Below are 14,688 nucleotides of genomic sequence, written 5' to 3'. Positions count from 1 at the left end.
GAGTCGAGAGTTGGGTACTCAACGTTTCGGGATTGGGAGGAGGGTGACTAAGGCGAAGATGAGAAGAGATTCCTTCACAAGAGGGTTGGGAATCGTTAGTATTCTCTCACCCGGAGTGCTGAGCACTTCTAACAGTGAGATTGATAAATTCTTAGGCACAAAGGTTATCAGGGGATATGGATCAGGGTGTGAAAGTAAAGTTGATGGAGCGGTTTAGCCATGATCTTATAGAATGGTGTAACAGGTGGGCTCCTTGGACTCCCAGCATCTTATTGTTGCATGTGAATTATCGATTTAAACAATTGAAGATGGCAAAAATGATAGTTCGACTGGGCAGGTTGTTGGAGGTGTATGGTCATGAGATAAAACCCTCAGGAATAGCTTCAACCAGAGGTGGCAACCAGGAGCATTCCTGGAAACTGCAAGCAGTGTCTGAACCAATGTAGGAGCATCAACAAGCACATTTGAAACTACCTGCAGTCCTTCACTAATGCTGCAACAGAGGAATACAGGTTATTAATTTGCTAATGACACACTAATGCCAGCTCTGAATTCTGCTCACGTGAGAGAAATACATGATTAAAAACTGATCTAAAGCAAGTGAAAAATCAGCCGCTTGTTGGCACAAGACACAAGACATTGACCTGCAATCTGACAACCAGTACACTGGTATGTATTTCCCTGTGACTCGTTCACTTACTGTCGCAGCCTTTAATACAAGCCTTGTATCCATCCAGCCTCAGCAACAGTATTTAATGCACCACTGATTGGTCTCTCTCCACTCTACCTTCCCCCAGCACCACAAGCTTGTCAGCTGTACACATTCTGTAATGACAATTTCTGACAGAGTGCTCCTACTGACCAACGGAAAATGCTTTCAGGATCCACAGATCAGCATCCAGCTGTGAAACCCAATTGGCCTTTGATTTCTGCTGGCAATATGGAGTTAGGTGAGACATGCAAACAGATCTGGGTGCTTCGTACAGAGACTAATTGCTGCAATACAACTTTGGCCATGCTGTCCCGTTACTATTGTTGTATCAACCCAATTCAACACCAGACAAGAGGACGAAAAGCCCATTCAGCTTTCCATTAAAGCAAGTCACGTAACCTGATCTCACATTACATCTTTTTAATATGCCATGATTTGATAAGTCTAGTGTTGAAACTAAAGTAGCTCACCGCCAGAGAAATCTTGGAAAAAAACATGTGGACTGGATTCTTCGGCCGCACCCACCGCAACACGCAACATCACCACAGAGGGGACAGGGACCATGTAAAGGTCCGTTGACCTCGGGCGGGAATTTCCATTCACCGGGCGAGCACTGCCAAAGAATCTCGCCCATGCAGTTTGAAGTTACTAGCAACCTTCGCACAATTTATCACTTCAATGGCAAACATCTGGACCTCAGAAAACATTTGTCCATTTTTTTGCCACATAGACATTACAATATTTGGTTAGCTGCTGACTGGATTTGTGGTGGCAAACCAGGGGACTGGAGGACAGCAGAGGTGTTACACAATAGATCAGCGATTAGAGAACCTGCTAATTTGGGAGAATACAACAATACAAGTGTATTTACATTGCAGCATCAGTCCAATGCTGATAACATAGCTATGTGCAAACTCAATCTAAATCTCCAAGGCCTAAGCGAACACAGGCGAGAAAGTGAGAAGCCAGCATTCTTGGAGCATTGGTCTCCTCAAAGTCAATTCAAATCTTCAAACACAATCCGCAACCTTGTTAAACCTGAAGTGCGTGTAAGTGCTTTCAGTACAAAGACAGCAGCACAGAATGATAGCATCGTAAAATAAATCAAAATTTTGTGTTTAAATTAAAAAGCAAGGTCAAATACACCATTTAAAAATAGTTAACATCCCTTAACAGCATCAAGAGCAGTTTCCCAAACTGAGAGACTGGACAGATCTAACCGATTCTCATTGCGCTCTTGAGCTGGCCACCAGGAGGCGCAAGAAACAACCGAGGAAGGCGAATATGCCACTGCGCTCCACATATTCAACTCGTTACAGTTGAGAGGCGGTGGTGCTGGGGGAAATGGGATACGCCTCTGCAAATTTGCATTCTCACTTGCAACATGTCAAAGGCGTTGTGTTCAGCACATCAACACATGTAAAACAAAACATGTATTTTGTACACTGAAGCCAAAATACTTTTAACCATTTTATTAATATCATGGTTCAGTTTTCCTCTTTAAAATGAGCCACTTCAAATCGTTGTGATTTAGGAAACTATGGCAGTAATTCCAGCAACGCTGCAAAGGTTTAAAATCAGCAGAAAGCGTTTTATTCTTCATCCCCTCCAAAGGACAAAGAAGAACAAAGAACATTACAGCACAGGAACAGGCCCATCGGCCCATCAAGTCTGCGCCGATCCAGGCTCCTTACTTAAACCTACTACTTATTGCCCAACCGATCTGTATCCCTCCATTTCCCATCCGTTCATGTGTCTGTCGGGATACATCATAAACGTTGCTATCATGCCTGCCTCCATTGTCAACGCATTACAGGCAGCTACCACTTTCTGCATGAAAAACTTTCCCTGCATATCTCCCCTAAACCTTTCCCCTCTCACCGTGAACCTGTGCCTTCTTGTAATTGTGGACAGAGACATATAATTTACAGTGCAGAAGGAGGCCATTCGGTCCATCGAGCTTGCCAGCCCTTGGAAAGAGCACCCCACTTAAGCCCACAGCCCCGCCCCATACCAGAAACGCAGCAACCCCACCCAACCTCTTTGGACACTAAGGGCACTTTAGCATGGCCAATCCACCTAATTTGCATGTCTTTGGACTGTGGGAGGAAACCGGAGCTCCTGGAGGAAACCCACGCAGACACGGGGAGAATGTGCAGACTCCGCACAGACAGTGACCCAAGCCGGGAATTGAACCTGGGACCTTGGAGCTGGGAAGCGACAATGCTAACATTGTGCTACCGTACCGCCCAAAGTCTTCCACCATGGGAAAAAGCTTCTGTCTATTAACCTTGTCTATTCCTCTTGTAATTTCCTAGACCTCAATCAGGTCTCCCCTCAGCCTCCGTCTTTCCAACAAAAAACAATCTGAGTTTATTCAACCTCTCCTCATAGTTAACACCCTCCAGACCAGGCAACATCCTGATAAACCTTCTTTTCACTCTCTCCTAAGCATCCAAGTCCTTCTGGTAGTGTGGCAACCAGAACAGCATGCAATATTTCAAGCGTGGCCTAACTAAAGTTTTATACAAGTGTAACATGGCCTGCCAATTCTTGTACTCAATGCCCCGGCCGATGAAGGCAAGCATGCCATATGCCTTCTTGACCATCTTATCCACCTGCATTGCCATTTTCGTGAAACTCCCTTAGAAAAAAAAGTCTTACCTTTTCGTCTTGGGGTATTTTATCTTCAGATATCAAAATCACAAGGCACCTGCTGGCAGACAGGTTGTTCTTTGACTGTAAGAAAAAAGATGACTGCATTACATATTGATACTGACGGAAAGGGATCCAATTGTGTTCAGCAAGAATGACAACACCAGGGAAGAGAAAGAAAAATAATTTCAACGCACTCACATTCTTAGCTTGAGGAGAGAGAAGACATATAAAACTTTGCAAAATATTTTGTTTAAGATGTTCAAGAGAAATGTTTGGGTTCCCTTCTGCTGCAGTTCCTTCAACCTCAATCCTTATCTTTCGATCAGATATAATGCGATCTCCCATCAATTGTGCAAGAATGCGGGTAGAATTCAGGAGCCAACTTAAATTGAGAGATTATGCGATAATTAAAGCCTTGAAAAATGACTTGGATTCACTTCTAAATAATTCCAAGCAATTGACAAACCTGTCTCAATAGAGTGCTGGAACATATAGTAATCATCTTTATTGTCACAAGTAGGCTTACATTAACACGGCAAAGAAGTTACTGTGAAAAGCCCCAAGTCGCCACATTCTGGTGCCTGTTTGGGGACAGAAGGAGAATTCAGAATGTCCAATACACCTAACAGTACGTCTTTCGGGACTTGTGTGAGGAAACCAGAGCACCCGAGCAAACCCACGCAGACACGGGGAGAATGTCGACTCCGCACAGTGATCCAGACCGGGAATCGAACCCGGAACTCTGGCCTGTGAAGCAACAGTGCTAACCACTGTGCCGCCCTGCCACCCATACGAAAGGAAGGGAAAAAATAACCCACCAAAAATGAACCAGGAAAATTTGACATCTGGTTCTCCTGGGCCTAGACTGAGGCTTTGTTCAGCTAATGTTCTTGCTTCCAATGAAAATCACTAGAATGAGAAGCAGAATGAAGAGCAATAACAGAGCCCAAACGCATCATCGCCAGGAGGCTGGAGCTTCCCATGGGCCGTAGCTTTGTGCTGCACAATTAATCTGCAAAACAACATCCCTAACTGTGTGATGGATTTACCTGAACTCTAACCTGATGGACGATGGACAAGCAAGGTATTCCCACCATGTCTGTCATTGTTAATCCCATCCCCATTATCAGTCAGGAGGAAAGAAGGTGTGCTCTTCCTAATGTAGTGCATCTGGGATGCCCACTGGCTGCAGAAAACAGACAGATTTCATCAAATGCCTGAGGGGGTTTAATCCAGTTGTGAATCCTGGAGTATAGAACCATCTGATGCAAATGGACAAGATAAAAACTAATTTTTAAAAAAAATAATTTTTATTCAAATTTTTCAACAACAAATTTTCTGCCAACAATAAAGTAAACAAGGTGTAGAGATAAACAGAAAGAAGAACCCCCCCCCCCCAATACAAAGCAATAAATTAATAACAATACAAAAAAAAGAGCATAGCAAACACATCGTCGCAACAACAGACCCCCTTAACAAACCCCGAACCCCACCCCACCCCCCCCCCCCCCCCCCGCCCTGGGTTGCTGCTGAGCTTGACCACCCTCTAATCCTCCGCCAGAAAATCGAGAAAAGGCTGCCACCGCCGGAAGAACCCTTGTACCGACCCCCTCAGGGCAAACTTGACCTTCTCCAGTCTGATGAACCCGGCAATGTCATTAATCCAGGCCTCCGGGCTCGGGGGCTTCGCGTCCCTCCAATGTAAGAGAATCCTGCTCCGGGCTACTAGAGACGCAAAGGCCAGGGTACCGGCCTCTCTCGCCTCCTGCACTGCCGGCTCCGATGCTACCCCAAAGATCGCGAGCCCCCAGCCTGGCTCCACCCTGGAACCGACCACCCTCGACAAAGTCCCCGCCACCCCCTTCCAAAACTCCTCCAACGCCGGACACGCCCAGAACATGTGGGTGTGGTTCGCCGGGCCTCCCGAACACCTCCCACACCTGTCCTCTCCCCCAAAGAACCGGCTCATCCTGGCCCCAGTCATGTGCGCCCTATGCAGCACCTTCAGCAGAATTAAGCTGAGCCGTGTGCAAGAAGAGGACGAGTTCACCCTCCCCAGGGCGTCCGCCCACGTCCCATCGTCGATCTCTTCCTCTAGCTCCTCCTCCCACTTTGCTTTCAGCTCCTCCACCGAGGTCTCATCCCCCTCCTCCATCTCCAACCTCTTCCATGCGGCCCCCTCCCCCTCCATCACCCACCTACGAATCATTGCCATGTTCGCAGCCCAGTAATACCCACACAAGTTGGACAACGCCAAGCCGCCTACCTCCCTGCCTCGCTCCAGGAATACCCTCCTCACTCTCGGGGTCTTCCGCGCCCACACGAACCCCAGAATACTCTTATTGACCCTTTTTTAAAAAGCCTTCGGAATCAATATGGGGAGGAACTGGAAAAGAAACAAAAAACTTGGGAGCACCATCATCTTAACTGAATGGACCCTACCCGCCAAAGAGAGTGGCAGCGCATCCCACCTCCTAACTCCTCCTCCATCTGTTCCACCAGCCTCGAAAAGTTTAGCCTGAGCAGGGCCCCCCAGCTCCTAGCTATTTGGACCCCAAGATATCTAAAGTTCCTCTCCGCCCTCTTCAACGGAAGCTCTCCTATCTCCCTCTCCTGGTCCCCCAGGTGCAGCACAAGCAGCTCACTCTTCCCCATGTTGAGGTTATAGCCCGAAAAATCCCCAAACTTCCCAAGTATCTTCAACACCACTGGCATCCCCCCGCCGGATCCGCGATGTACAACAGTAAATCATCTGTGTACAGCGACAACCGGTGCTTCCCCCCCCCCCCCCCCCACCGCACAATCCCCCTCCAGTTCTTCGAATCACTCAGCGCCATGGCCAAGGGCTCTATCGCTAACGCGAAGAGCAGGGGAGACAAGGGGCACTCCTGCCTCATCCCCCGGGAAAGCCGAAAGTCCTCCGAACTCCTCCCATTTGTCACCACACTCGCAACCGGGGAGCTGTACAGCAACCTCACCCAGCTAATGAATCCCTCACCAAACCCAAACCACCTCAGCACTTGCCGCAGGTAACTCCACTCCACCCTGTCAAAAGCTTTCTCCGCATCCATCGGTGCTACTATATCCGCCTCCCCATCCGCCGACGCCATCATTATAACATTAAGAAGCTGTCGTATATTGACATTAGGCTGCCTCCCCTTCACAAACCCCATTTGGTCCTCATGGATAACCATCGGGACCACATCTTCCACCCTCCTGGACAGTATCTTAGCCAACAACTTTGCGTCCACGTTGAGGAGCGAAATCGGTCTGTAAGACCCACACTGGAGGGGGTCCTTATCCCGCTTCAGGATCAGTGAGATTATTGCTCTAGATATTGTCGGGGGCAGAGCCCCCCCTCTCCCTCACCTCATTCAGGGTCCTCACAAGCAGCGGGCCCAGCAGATCTGAAAACTTCTTATAAAACTCCACAGGGAACCTGTCAGGCCCCAGTGCTTTCCCTGTCTGCATGCTCCCCAGCACCTCCATCAGCTCCTCCAACTCAATTGGGGCCCCCAGATCCTGCACCCGCTCATCCTCCACTCTTGGGAATTCCAGCTTATCCAGAAAGCGGTCCATCCCGCCCACCTCCCTAGGGGGCACCGCCCGGTACAGCCCCTCATAAAAGGATCTGAACACCCCATTAATGTCCCTGCCACTCCGTACCAAGTTCCCTCCTGCATCTGTGACTCCCCCATCTCTCTCGCTGCCTCCCGCTTCCGGAGTTGGCGGGCCAGCATCCGACTTGCCTTCTCCCCGTACTCATATACCGCCTCCTGCACCCTCCTCCACTGTGCCTCCGCCTTCCGGGTGGTCAGTATATCGAACTCCGCTTGGAGACTGCGACGCTTCCTCAAAAGCCCCTCCTCCGGGGCATCTGCATACCTCCTGTCCACCCTCACCATTTCTTCCACCAGCCTCTCCCTCTCAACCCTCTCCCCCCCTCTCCCTGTGCGCCCGAATGGATATCAGCTCCCCTCTAACCACTGCCTTCAACGCTTCCCAAACCACCCCAACTTGAGGATAAAAACTAATAACTCCCTAAGAGTAGGCTCGAATTCTGAGAATTATAACTTCAGTTCAATAATTAGAGCTTTCAGTTTGCCTTGTTTCTTTGTTAACTCTGTCATAGTTAATGCAGAGAAGATATTCTCTTCATTGTGTTAACACAATGACAGGCCGCACAATGAGCTTAATATACCAGCTCTGAATCAGTTGGTTTCAATTCCTGATGGTGCTTTTTTACTGTATCTTGGCAAAAACGGCCATTAAATCTTTTGTGTTTTCAGTTGCTGCCTGAACATTGGGTTTCTGGTCCCTCAAAGCACGAGAGCACAATGTACATGTGACTTTTCATTAATTAGAAAAAAAAGCAGGCAACATGCCAAAGTATTGGACAGACAATCCGCTTTCGAAAATCACTCAAAAGAAAAACTTATTTGCGCCTCGCAGCAAAATGGTGCATGCCTTCACGTGTCCTTTCCCCTTCGCGATCATAAGCATGGCTTGACAAATGAATTATTTCTTCATAAAGAGGATGCATCCAGGAGCCACCTTAAAACAACATTGTGCAATCACTCTCTAGAGACTAGCGTGCAGGAGGGGAGGTTAGGGGAGCTGTCTTTTTAGCTTGGTGGGGGCAAACTTTAGATATTTGGGTATCCAGGTGACTCGGGGCTGGGCGCAGCTGCACAAATTGAACCTGGCTCAGCTGGTGGAGCAGATGAAAGCGGATTTCAAGAGGTGGGATGTGCTGCCACTGTCGCTGGCAGGGCGGGTGCAGACAGAAAAAATGATGGAGCTGCCAAGGTTTCTGTTTGTGTTTCAGAACCACTCGATTTTTGTCCCCAAATGGTTTTTTAAGAAGGTCAATGCTTTGATCTCTGGGTTCACTCAGAGGTGGAAGCCGTTTATTGATTTGTTTAAGGAGGTTTGAGGGGTCAGTGGAAGGGAGATGGGGGGTTAAGGGGGTTAAAATGGGGCAGGCGGGATGTGAGAAGAGAGTGCTATTGGGGAAGCAAAGGGGGGGGGGAGTGGGGAGGGTTGTTTATACTGTCGTTTGGTTGTTCTCCTGCTTTTGTTTGTTCATATGAAAATGCCGTGATTAAAAATATTTTTTAAAATAGAAAGTTTTCCTTCAACAACATGGAGAAGATACTCTGCTTTTTCACTGTTAACTTCTACCTATAAAGGTAGATGTTGTAGCTTCTGACTATATCATCTCAGGTATGAATGATGCTGCAGCACCCATATCAACTTCCACCTTTTAAAAAATTTTAGTGTACCCAATTAATGTTTTCCAATTAAGGGGCAATTTAGCGTGGCCAATCCACCTACCCTGCACACCTTTAGGCTGCGAGGGCGAAACCCACGCAAACACAGGGAGAATGTGCAAACTCCACATGGACAATGACCCAGAGCCAGGATCGAACCTGGGACCTCGGCGCCGTGAGGCTGCAGTGCTAACCCACTGCGCCACCGTGCTGCCCCAACTTCCACCTTGATAGTAATTCCATTAAGTTTTAGATAATCAAAACGCATTGCTGATCTCCTTTGACTCGTGAGACACAAAAGCTTGAATTCTTTAAGCTGACTGGACACATTATCCTCCCGTGAGTTTTTAGTTCCGTCATTTAACTGAAACTCGACCAGCAGACTTGGCTGCGTTTTTCTTGGTACACTTCTTCTTTGTTGATGAAGATTGACCTGACCAATATGCCTTGTTGACGTGGCCTACTTTCCCACAATTTTTACATTTATTCTCCTTATTCCAACATTCTCCTGCTGAATGTCCCACTTGAGTACTGCGATTCAACGGTAGATTTCTTGCAGATGTGCTCCCAGCATTCCCCATCTTATGAACTTTTGCTCGGACTCCAGTCAATGAGGCTTCAGGTTCCATGAAAGTAACAATTTTCACAGCAGTTTTTAGGCTCAATGCACCTTTAGTCACCAGTTTCTTTGGATGGCTTCATTTCTGAGACCGCACATCAGTCTGTCTCAAAGTGCACTGTCAAGTGTTTGTCCAAATTTACAGTACTTGGATAATTTACATGACTTTGCTACGAATTGCAAAATCCATTCTCCTTCTTGTGCACGACAGTGGACGTGGAATCCTTTAGCTATCAGAGCAGACAGGGGAAGAAATGTCCTTCCAAGATTATCATGATTGCATTTTAGGTATTTTTTCCTGGTTTAGCTGGATGGACCAGGTCTTGTAACAACATGAATGTTTTTCACCCAACTGAGCTGAGGTAAAGGGCAGCGTGCAAGTTTTCCCGTGTCTGATTTGCTACAGGAATTCTCATAAGAATTCCATGTCCCATAATCCTCATCAAACACATTCATAATGCCACTTTTTAGATCCAGTTCCCTGATCTGGACTTCTTCAACCTTTTTCCCTCCCATTTTTTTCCTAAAGCAAGCAAACTCCAAGCCCACAAGCAAATTAGTTCTTCCCTTGCCTGGACTATTGTGACCCTCTTCCTTCTGTCTGTTAGCCAGTGTTGGTTGAAGCCCTCCTCGATCCAACCTTTTGGGGATGGGGAGGTCACAGTGTTCAATAGAACTTCTGGCCCCTGATTGGCTGGGAGCTCTCGGCAGGAGGGTTCTTTGAGCCCAGGTAAAGGCCCACTGTTGACCTGTGTGGTGGTATGGATATGGGCACTGCCATTCATGCAGAGCACTGGCTTCCCATTGGCTCTGGCTGGTCCTGTGCCTCTCGTCTGATTGGATGGGACTAGTCATGTGACTGCTCTCCAATTGGTCGAGAGGCAAGTAGGCCCCGCCTCCGAGGCGGGGTATAAGTACCCAGAGTTCCCGGTGGTCGGCCATTCTCTGTAGTCGACCACCAGGCTAACAACTAGCTGATTAAAGCCACAGTTCGGATCCTAAATATATCTTGAGTCGAATTGATGGTACATCAACCTGTCAAGTGCCTGAATGATGCAAGATGTTGCGGGTCTTCCTGAATAGAGGGGACACATGGATCTTGTCGGCTCACTAGCTGGTGTCTAAGGTTTGCATCACCTCCACAAGACTGCTCTGGGAGACTCACCCAGAGTATTGTGTCAAAGCCAATGACTTATGAGAACAGGCTCGATGCTAATTCAAAATCCTATGTTTAAATCTCAAATAAATTATAATTTTACTGAAAAAAGAACAAAAAAAAATCACTTCAAACCAAGCGCATAACAAGTCCAGTTCCTTGTTTTAAAAGTCAAGTAGTAGTACACAGTCATAAAATCCACCATCTAGATCAGATTTTGTTTTGAATAATAAGATAATTTCTTGCTTTTAAGACCACAGTCTGACTAGCTTGGGTTGACAATATGATTTATGAACTTAAATGTAGATTCATAATAAAATGATGTATCCAGAATTCCATTTACTTAATTTGAGGTTTGGACTCGTACTGAATTTTTTCACATAACTTGTGCATCTAAACGGCATTTGAACATACCCATCATCATCAATCACCATCATCGGTGAAGGGAATCATAGAATTTGAAACAGTACAAGTTTTTAAAACTTTTACTGCATTAAATGATGAAAAACATTACGGACTAAACACTGTTTTCTTGTGTATGAAAATTATACATTTAGACTACAGAAATAAACATCTTCTTGCTCCTCATCATTCTCCCCAGAATTATAAGTTTCAGAGCTAACAGTTCATAGTTGTTCCCAGCTTGTTGCTTCCTTTCTACTTGACCAGTTGGTTATCTTCTGATTTCAGAACTGTCTCTCATTGTGAGGGTAGATTTCTTCCACCACCTCCAAGCTAAGTAAATCTTCAAGCCTCTTCATTCCTATGAACAGAGTCTTTAAATTGAGTGCAAGCTCCCACCTGTATTTTACGTGGTGAATAAGAGTCAGCATTTTCTCTGCTTAAGGTGCAAGCCTGGCTAATTGTATGTTTTTCCTCTCTCTATCTCAGAAGAGGGTTGTAGTTTTACTCGTGTAGTCTACAGTCAACTATGATATTTCTGGGTTATTAAGGAAGTCTGTAGCCTGATCTCAAAATGGCTTCGCCTAACCCCTTGCCCATGGCAATGGGCAACACAATAGTTTTTCATCTAAGTAGAAATGCTGTTTTTGATTAGAACTGCCTTTCAAATCAGAAGTGAACGGATAGCTTACAGCACACCTGTTTACAACTTGATATCGATATCATCTTTCTGAGACTTTGAGAGACTCCAGGTCTATTCATGGTAGACTGAGAATCCACGGTCATTGTCTTCAAGTGTAAATACCCCTTGCACCTCCCTCTCAATAAAACAGATCTGTGCCTCCTGATATTTAACAATTAAACCACCCAGGCTTACAGTCAAGCAGATACTACCATCCTTAATTTACATTAAATTTAAAGGTAACACCTGAACTTGCCGTCTTTTCACACTGGGGGTGGGAGGGGGGACGGGGTGTCTTCTGTACCCCGCTGACAATGGTGAGACCAGAGGATCCTGCCGCCGGGCAATAATGGGCCATCTCCACTGCCATGAAACACATGGCGGGTTGTGCAGAATTGTCCTGCCCACAGTCCCAAACCATAACACTCTTATAAAGCAAAAGATGTAGTTATATTATAAACCTCACAATTGTAACAGTGTAAAGGAAAGAAAAGATCCTTGGCTTCACAAATAGAAACAGAATACAAAAGCAAGGATGCTTTAGTGAATCTTTTAAAGTCATATGAACCTCAACTGGAGTATGATGCTAAATTTTAGTCACTGCACCTTGGGAAGGAAATCAGGGGTTAGGATTCAGTGCAGAGGAGATCTACCAGAATTCTACACGGAATGAAGCAGATCCTTGGAGAGACTGGAGAAGCTGGAATTTTTCTCCTTGAACCAGCGAAGGTTAAGGAAATCCCACACCAGAATTAAATCTCTCCAAAGCAAACAATTACAATGCACACGCAAGTAGAATTCCATATGTTCAGCATGGAGTGTGCTCTCTCTCTCCAGTGTAACCTATCTGCTGGATGTTAACCAGCTATGTAGCTTCCCCTGACATTACTGCCCTGCTTCTCCTGTATCTGGCTCGGTCCTTCCTGCACATTAAAGGTTTGACTTGCAATCTTATCTGGGGCCAGGTTCAGCTGCCAATGATTATCACACCTCTTCAATGAGGCAGATTGAATCATTTGTCATCAATAGCACCCTCCACTATTACAGATTGTCCCAATACAGGCATTATAATTCCCATCCCGACACAGGGGATTGATTTGGTTCCAATCGCCTATCACCAGGCATGTCATTTTGAAATCTATAGCTTCCCAAAAGATCTCATTTCATTTTGTATTCTGAAAGGCTTGAGCTCCAAATGCATTCTGAGATTTTAACTCATTGTAATCGTGATTGCCCAGCTACTTTACTGCATAACAGCAGTTATGCAGCAAGCTCTCAATTCAAACTTCCCTCAGTTACAGGAGTAAATGGAGAATATAAATGTTGCCACAGTCCCAGAGGGTGCTCTCCCCTTTGAGGGGGAGAGCTGACTGCTGGTGATTTAACCGGAGGATCACCACAGGGGAGGGATAAGGTTGAATAGGTGGAGCCTTCCTGAATAGCCTCAGCTGGCATAGGAATTGAACCCGCATTGTTGGCATCGCTTTGCATCACAAACCAGATGACCAACCAACTGATTTAGATTTAGAACAGTACAGCACAGAACAGGCCCTTCGGCCCTCGATGTTGTGCCGAGCAATGATCACCCTACTCAAACTCACATATCCACCCTATACCCGCAACCCAACAACTTCCCCCTTAACCTTACTTTTTAGGACACTACGGGCAATTTATCATGGCCAATCCACCTAACCCGCACATCTTTGGACTGTGGGAGGAAACCGGAGCACCCGGAGGAAACCCACGCACACACGGGGAGAACTGAGCTAACCAACTACCAGTTACAGGAGTACACCCATAACAACATGTTGCATTCAGATAATGGGGAAAATGTTGGTATCGTGGTAATGTCACTGGGCTGATAATCCAGAGGCCCAGGCTAATGGTCTGGAGGTATGGGTTCAAATTCCACCACGCAAGGTGGTGAAATTTAAATTCAAATCTGGAATTGAAAGTTAGTCTCAGTAATACTGACCATGAAACCATTGTGGATTGTCATATAATCCCACCTAATGTCCTTTAGGGAAAGAAATCTGCCCAATTTATCTGGTCTAGCCTACATGTGACTCTAGACATGTTGTTGGCTCTTAACCTGACAAGCCACTTGGTTTCAGGGCAATTAGGGATGGGCAACAAATGCTGACCAGTGATCCCAATATCCCATGGAACAATTAAAAAAAACACCTTTACTGTTGTAAAGGAATGCGATAAAACAAAAAATTCCCACAGGGAATCACAGATACAAGAACAGATGACTACAACCCTAGTCAAACACAAGCAACTCAAAGGGGGAGATACGGGGCGAATTCCAAAGCTTAAGGCCCAGGCAGCTGAAGACCGAGCTGCCAATGGTGGAGTCAGGGTAATCAGGGTTGTGAGCGTGGCAGGAATTAGAGGAGCAAAGAGACCTTGGAGCGTTTGAGGGCTGGAGGAGGGTGGAACAGCGGGGAAGTAGTAAGACCACGGAAGGGATTTGAACACAAGCATGAGAATCTTGATTTTCACAGTACCTTCATTGCAGTGTTAACGTAAGACTACTTGTGACAACAATAAATATTATTATTAAACTCAAGTCATTGCTGGGACAATGTCAGTCAGCAAACATAGGGGTCATATTGCTGACCAAGACTTGCTGCATGCTCGGATATGGGCAGCTGAGTTTTGGGTGAACTCTGGTTCATGAGGTAAAATACTATTAACTACGGGTATTTCTTTTTTTTTTAAATAATTTTTATTCAAACTTTTCACATATTATAAATAACAGAAAGGAAAAATAGAACCCCCCCCCGCCCCTTTACAGAAATAAAAAAGAACAAATAGTGCATAAGTTAACAAATAAACGTTAACCAGTAAACAATAGTAAATCCCCAACCAAACACAAACATACCCTTCCCTTCCCCCCCGGGTTGCTGCTGCTGACCATCTCCTAACGCTCCACCAGGAAGTCTAGGAACGGCTGCCACCGCCTGAAGAACCCTTGCACAGATCCCCTTGAGGCAAAGTTCATCTTCTCCAATTTAATAAACCCTGCCATGTCGTTAATCCAGGGTTCCACGCTTGGGGGCCTCGCATCCTTCCACTGAAGCAGAATCCTACGCCGGGCTACCAGGGACGCAAAGGCCAGGATACTGCCCTCTTTCGCCTCCTGGACTCCCGGCTTATCTGACACCCCAAATATTGTGAGCC

General features: G+C 46.2%; 1 protein-coding gene across 11 annotated transcripts in view; it reads right to left on the bottom strand.

The window, feature by feature from the left end:
- The window catches only part of LOC119957306 (alpha-(1,6)-fucosyltransferase), a 933,359-nt gene that overhangs the window by 499,057 nt on the left and 419,614 nt on the right, over positions 1-14,688 (bottom strand). For all 11 annotated transcript variants that reach the window (XR_005458786.1, XM_038785197.1, XM_038785250.1 and 8 more), the window contains one exon: positions 3,377-3,451. The gene's annotated coding sequence lies outside the window, so the exon portion shown is untranslated. The remainder of the gene's footprint in view (positions 1-3,376; positions 3,452-14,688) is intronic.

This window comes from Scyliorhinus canicula, chromosome 2 (assembly GCF_902713615.1).
Source record: "Scyliorhinus canicula chromosome 2, sScyCan1.1, whole genome shotgun sequence".
NCBI lineage: Eukaryota > Metazoa > Chordata > Chondrichthyes > Carcharhiniformes > Scyliorhinidae > Scyliorhinus > Scyliorhinus canicula.
Note: the sequence above shows the minus strand (reverse complement) of the source record. Positions and strands in the feature narration are given on the sequence as shown.